This window comes from Gossypium arboreum, unplaced genomic scaffold (genome assembly GCF_025698485.1).
Source record: "Gossypium arboreum isolate Shixiya-1 unplaced genomic scaffold, ASM2569848v2 Contig00204, whole genome shotgun sequence".
Classification (NCBI taxonomy): Eukaryota; Viridiplantae; Streptophyta; class Magnoliopsida; order Malvales; family Malvaceae; genus Gossypium; species Gossypium arboreum.
The window spans coordinates 76,643-84,102 of NW_026440321.1; the positions used below are offsets into that span (position 1 = coordinate 76,643).

The 7,460-nt window shown below is 35.7% G+C and overlaps 1 long non-coding RNA gene across 1 annotated transcript in view; it reads left to right on the plus strand.

Annotated features, from left to right (window-relative positions):
- LOC128288341 (uncharacterized) overlaps nt 1-2,285 on the plus strand; it is a 37,471-nt gene extending 35,186 nt beyond the window's left edge. The window contains exon 3 of the long non-coding RNA XR_008278737.1: nt 2,237-2,285. This is a non-coding gene — a long non-coding RNA (uncharacterized LOC128288341). The remainder of the gene's footprint in view (nt 1-2,236) is intronic.
- Nucleotides 2,286-7,460: the final 5,175 nt, after the last annotated feature.

A 7,460-nucleotide genomic window follows, 5' to 3' on the forward strand; every position in this document is an offset into this window, starting at 1 on the left:
CCCATGAGTTGGCCAAAACCCGGTAGAATTTTTAAATTTTGGACTTAGGAGTTAGGGGTTCTGGCTAGGTGCCCTTATATTAAGTTGTGGGTAAAATGTATCACAAAAAGAGCTTTGGTAAAGTGGCAAGGGTGACGCCACTAAGCTCCTAAAAAGGTGGCGTGTGGAGCATAGAGGAAGACCTGGGTTCGATTCCCTGTGTTGGCAAATAAGAGTATTTATTTTTATGAGCAGGAAGGGTAAGTGTTGGAACCTAAGTGGATTCTGTAAGAGGAGAGTTGGATCAAGTCAAATGCATAAATTAAGGAGGGATAAGGGGAGAGATTTTAGGGATTTGAGAGAAGGATAGAGCTTAGCCGTTTGGAAGGGGTTAGAGAGGGGAATTCGGCAGAAGGGTATTAGGTTAGTAATTTCGGCATTAGGGTCTTAGCTGTGCCATTTTCTCCTTTGTTTTAGTTTTTATTCTCTTCTTTTTCTTCCCTAGCCGAATCTACCATCTTTCCTCTCATCTTTTCTCCCGTTTCTTTTTCAAAAACCAGCCCATTACTTTCCTCTACTCATTTATTGTTCTTTCCCTTATCTCTATTTATGCCGAAGTGCCGCAAAAAAAGCCAAAATCAGTGAAGATAGAGGGTGCCGATTCTTTGTGACCAGCAACCTTTTCTTTTCTTTTCAATAGTTGGCATTCGATTCCTTTACCTTTTAGGCATCCGGATTCAAGAGGAGAAAGACTGTGGTAAGTGTTCAAACTCTAAACAATTCCTAGTGTAACTTTGGCCAAAAGTCAAACCCCAAATTTAGGAGATGGCGAATATGGGCATAGACTTTATGGGGTCTTCTTTTAATATTTTGGTTTATTTATTGAAGGAGCAGCAAGGTGTAGTGTCGACTTGGAGTAGCTTGGATCACCGGAGTAGCTAGGCCTAGTCATCAATCGCGACAAAGGTAAGGTGCCTAAGGCCATTATGGAGGGTGGCGAATGTGTAAGTGTTAATATTGGATAGTTCTTGATTTGGTTCAATTATTGCGAGCTGATCTATTTGACAACCGATGGTAGGAGAAATCGTAGGAGATCTCGTCGAGAATATCACAAATCGTGTGTAAACGAACCCTTTCATAGCTTAAAGCGATAAATGCGAAAAGTCAAATTTCAAATTCGGCATTTCGAGGACTCGTGAGCAAGCAAACGCTCATTAGTTAGTTAGATTCGTTGAGATGATGATCGGAACATTGGAAACGGTAAGAACATGATTTTTGGCATTCACGGTAAGTTGGGCCTCGGTGACAATAGGGCCCAACAGGCTTTCGGGCCCATTTGGGTAAAGTTGGTAGAATATGAAAACTAGTTAAATTGCGCTTCGAGACTGATAAAACCATTATGGAATATAGGCTAAATAGGCCTAGATGACGAAATTGGCTAAGTAGGACCCATTAGGGGTTTTAGGCCCAATAACTCGATTTCGCTAAAAATGGGCCAGGATCACTGTTTGCACCCATGAATTGTTTGTAACCGTTAATAAACATGGAAACCCTAATTTTTGGTAAAATTACAAGATTACCCCTATAACATGAAAATGACCGTTTTGCCCCTAGGTAAAAATGACCATTATACCCCTAGGGTTTATGTATGATTTTAATACATGGGATTTTGATAAACATGGTATGTATGATATGCATATGACATGTATGATATGCACATGATATGTATGATATGCACATGATGTAATCATAAATGCATTGGGTTGGGTTTTATATGAATGGAGGAAGTGAAAAAGGGCTTATGCCTGCTTATTAAAGGGCTTATGCCCCGCTTATCAAAAGGGCTTATGCCCGAGCTTATTAAAAGGGCTTTTGCCCTGATTATTAAAAGAGGCTAGGCCTCGGATATATGATAAAGCAGCTATGCTGCCAGTGGAGAGTTATGGCGGGGTAGGTCGAGTTAATCCCCACATGGTGTGCTCGTTGGTATGGGTGAAGAGTAGCGGAAGGTGGGTTGAGTAGTCTCCCCAAATGGGTTGCATTCTTTCGTTGACGTATAAAAATGGGCCTTTGGGCCACAACGTTCTGATAAAGGCTTCGCCCGTTGTTATGAAATATGAAATATGAAAAGGGCTATGGCCCAAGATATGTTTGAGATTGATTTGGGCTTAGACCCAACAGCAGATTATTGTTTTGGGCTCGAAGGGCTTGTTGCACACTGAGTTTCCAAACTCACCCCCTTTCCTTAACCTTGCAGGTGAGCCTTGATGTGGGGACTTGGGCCGGAGGGGATTCAGAATGGCCACGGTGATTGTCTTTGGACTTTTAAATAAGCGTTGGTTTTCTTTAAATTTCCATTAAATATTTTTATTATTATAGTTTTTGGGGTTGTAATAAGGCCATTTTAACTTTTCTTTTATTTCTTTTCGGATTATTTTAACTTTAATAACTTTAAACACGGTTGCTAATTATTCAAATGGGTTAGACTTAGGACGTGTTTTCAAAATGATACTTGTTTCCAAAAGAGTTCAACACCACGATTAATCAATTTATCAAAGTCGTTCACTTAAACAAATTTAAACTCGATATAACAAAGTGTGGCTATGGTTGTGGGAATGTCTAGGATTGGATCCAATCAAAGAGCTTGGTACTTAAGCAGCCTTCATGGCTCACCTCCTCTGCCTTGGATACCTACCTGGTGCCTAGCTTCCATACACTTTGTTAACTCAAGCAAAATATATGGCTTTTAAAACACTAAAACAAAACACGGATTTTAACTCCAATGTGGCACATCGATTTGGCCATAACGTCTGGGCCGGGTTTGGGGTGTTACAGTTGGCCTTAGCCCAGAACAGAATTCAGAATAAAGCCCATAGGCCCATAACAGAACAGAACAGAACAAATATTACATGTTTATGCAAAAACCCAACCATATCCAACCGTATACACCCCCAGTACAAACCTTACATCGTGTGGGAGACAACTCGACCCACCCAACCGCTACACCACGAATTTGCAGCATGGCTGCTGAGCGAATAATGTGACAGAGTCACGGATCAGAATAATCGTGGCAGAGCCACCAGAACAGATATATGTGGCAGAGCCACCAGATTAGATATTTGTGGCAGAGCCACCAGATCAGATATTTGTGGCATAGCCACCAGAACGCTTCCTCCATAATATAACCCATGTCCCCATGCAACAGATATATAATCATGGCATACATCATACAGAATCAGATCGTCATGCTTTTCAGTCAAAATTAACCCTAGGGGTATAACGGTAATTTTGCACCTAGGGGTATAACAATAATTTTTCATACATAGAGGTATTATAGTAATTTAGCTACTTTCAGGGTTTTCATGCATATCCTAACTATTTACATACTATAAGAACACTTACCACGCATACTTATCGAATTGGGCCCGTTGGCCCATGAACCCGATCTTTGGCCTATTAAGCCCAAATTATCAAAATGTACGAAATCGCGCATACTGCAGTTTATTACTTTAGATTACCAAATATACAAACCCAACTATCTTACGAGCATTCGCACACTCGCAAATTTCCAAAATATCGACTTTTCGGCATTTCGGCTTTTCGGCTTTTGCCAATCTAGTCTATGAAAGGGTGTCGAGTTACACACATTTTATGACGATATCTTGACGAGATCCACACACGAACCGCCTACAATTGGATTACTAACACGTTAATTTAACTATTCAAATACAAACTACGTATTAACCCCTTACAATATTCGGCCAACCACACCTACAGATCATAGTAAGCTTATAAGAAATCAATAAGCAACTCATTAACAAATTTTTGTCAATGTTTACCACATAATCATAATTTCACTGCAAGCTGTCTTCCTGAGCAACAGTCACTAAATTATTTATAACTGGAGCTACGAAACTCCAAATCAAGTTCCGTTAATTTTCCCTGAAAATAGACTCATATATCTTTTATCCATAAAATTTGCAGAATTTTTGGTATGGCCAATCAATACCAGATTTTTCTTAAAGTTTCCCATGTTTCACTGTTTGACTAATCTGACCACTCTTCATTACGAATCAAATTTCTCATTGTACAGAATTCAAAATATGTTCTCGTTTATTTCATTTGAAATTAGACTCAACAAGATTTAATTACATAATTTATCCAGCTTCTAACTCATCTCCCACAATTTATGGTGATTTTCCAAAGTCACGTTACTGCTGCTGTCCCAAGCAGATTTATCACCAAATCACTCTTTCACACCTAACTTGCATGCTTGTTATTTAAACATGTATATCACCAATCAATCATCACATATCTATGATTTTACTTAAGTATAATCTCCATTTCATCATTTTAAAGCACAACATGTTAGCTGATTTTTCCCTTTAACATCTAAGGCACATGCATGTTCATTTGTTTGGCTCAACTTCACCTATCTTCCATTTTTCATCAAAAGAACATGAAACAACAACCATTTCCTTCATTTTAATTCATGACTAAATGCTCACAACACAACTAAAAATCAAAATATACTTCAAGAGTTAAGGTAGAATCAAGAAGAACTCATGAACCTCAAAATAGAAGCAAGGTACCAAGAACTTACCTTCAATTTTCCTCCTCCTAATGACCGAACACTCAAGAGCTTTCTCCTATCCTTTCTCTTCTCTAACTTTCAGCTATGATGAACAAAGATGGACAAAACTTTGTTCTTTTCACCCCTTTTTCTTTTAATAAAACTTCATATTTCATCCATTTAATTCTTTAATACAAAAGACATGAAATTCTTATCATGAAACATTTACCTAACCCATTATCATGAAACATTTACCTAACCCATTATCATGGAACATTTACCTAACCTATTATCATGGAACATTTACCTAACCTATTATCAATTTGTATCAATTTGTACCATAAATTATGGATATCAAGTGTACATTTTGTCTACAACAACATGATGGCTGGCCACTTCATGTAAAATGGGAGGTTTGTCAAGCAAATCCTCCTATTTTGCACTCCTATTTATTTGCCCACTTCAATTTAGCCTATAGCATTTTCAAACATTTTCACATAGGTTCTATTTCATAATTTCACCCCCTTTTTCTTATAGAACAAAAATTAACTAAAATTGTCGGGTTCTATCTTAAGCTTGGGCTTTCTAAAGGCCCACTAACATAATTAAACCTACGCCAACATTCACAGGATTCCTGAAAATTGGGGCGTTACATAGGGTTTTGTTTAAGCTTTCCAAGCTCCATAGTAAGTCCGTTCTTGCCCCGTTTTTAATGATTTTCACGTTTTTGAAATCCTTGTAACATGATCTACCTATTTCTACCACTTATTTGAGTTATGATGAAGGTTTAGGGTTTGAACCATGTTATAAATTTTTGTATTTTGATGTTTAATGGTAGATTATGCATGTTTATGGTTGGAGAAACAACTTTTGCTAAGTGATTTTCAATGACAATGCTAAAAAGGACTAATTTATAAAACTTATAAAATTTTTCATAAAAGTGTGATTTAGTGGAAATTATGGGTTTTTATAGTTATGAAAGTGGTTCGGCTAGGCTTAAATTGAAAATAAATTGAATGAAAATTATTTTACAGGCCTAGGGTAAAAGTGTAAATATGATAAAATGTAAGGGCAAAAATGTAATTCTTTCCGTAGTATGAAAAAATTTAGTAATTAAAGGTTTAAATAAACAAAATAAAAGCCAAATTTTGGTCATCTTCAACCGCTTGGCCGAAATTTTGAAGACCACCATGGCTAGGGTTTTGTTTAAGCTTTCCAAGCTGCATAGTAAGTCTGTTCTTGCCCCGTTTTTAATGATTTTCATATTTTTGAAATCCTTGTAACATGATCTACCTATTTCTACCATTTATTTGAGTTATGATGGAGGTCTAGGGTTTGAACTATGTTATAAATTTGTGTATTTTGATGTTTAAGGGTAGATTATGCATGTTTATGGTTAGAGAAACAAGTTTTGCTAAGTGATTTTCAATGAAAATGCTAAAAAGGACTAATTTGTAAAAGTTATAAAATTTGCCATGAAAGTGTGATTTAGTGGAAATTGTGGGTTTTTATAGTTATGAAAGTGGTTCGGCTCGGCTTAAAATGAAAATAAATTGAATGAAAATTATTTGACAAGCCTAGGGTAAAAGTGTAAATAAGATAAAATTTAGGGGCATAAATTTAATTTTTACCATAGTATGATAAAATTTAGCAATTACATGTTTAAATAAACAAAATAAAAGCCAAATTTTGGTCATCTTCAACCCTCATGAAATTTTGAAGACCACCATGGCTAGGATTTTGTTTAAGCTTTCCAAGGTCTATAGTAAGTCCGTTCTTGCCCGCTTTTAATGATTTTTATGTTTTTGAAATCCTTGTAACATGATCTACCAATTTCTACCATTTATTTGAGTTATGATGAAGGTCTAGGGTTTGAACCATGTTATAAATTTGTGTATTTTGATGTTTAATGGTAGATTATGCATGTTTATGGTTGGAGAAACAACTTTTGCTAAGTGATTTTCAATGAAAATGCTAAAAAGGACTAATTTGTAAAAGTTATAAATTTTGTCATAAAGTGTGATTTAGTGGAAATTGTGGGTTTTTATAGTTATGAAAGTGGATCAGCTAGGCTTAAATTGAAAATAAATTGAAAGAAAATTATTTTAAAAGCCTAGGGTAAAAGTGTAAATATGATAAAATTTAGGGACAAAAATGTAATTTTTCCATAGTATGATAAAATTTAGTAATTAAATGTTTAAATAAACAAAATAAAAGCCAAATTTTGGTCATCTTCAACCCCTCGGCCGAAACTTTGAAGAGCACCATGGCTAGGGTTTTGTTTAAGCTTTCCAAGCTCCATAGTAAGTCCGTTCTTGCCCCGTTTTTAATGATTTTCACGTTTTCGAAATCCTTGTAACATGATCTACCTATTTCTACCATTTATTTGAGTTATGATGGAGGTCTAGGGTTTGAACTATGATATAAATTTGTGTATTTTGATGTTTAATGGTAGATTATGCATGTTTATGGTTAGAGAAACAACTTTTGCTAAGTGATTTTCAATGAAAATGCTAAAAAAGACTAATTTGTAAAAGTTATAAATTTGTCATAAAAGTGTGATTTAGTGGAAATTGTGGGTTTTTATAGTTATGAAAGTGGTTCGGCTAGGCTTAAGGTGAAAATAAATTGAATGAAAATTATTTTAAAAGCCTAGGGGCAAAAGTGTAAAATGATAAAATTTAGGGGCAAAATGTAATTTTGCCATAGTATGATAAAATTTAGTAGTTAAATGTTTAAATAAACAAAATAAAAGCAAAATTTTGGTCATCTTCAACCCCTTGGCGAAATTATGAAGACCACCATGGCTAGGGTTTTGTTTAAGCTTTCCAAGCTCCATAGTAAGTCCGTTCTTGCCCGCTTTTAATGATTTTCGTGTTTTGAAATCCTTGTAACATGATCTACCTAT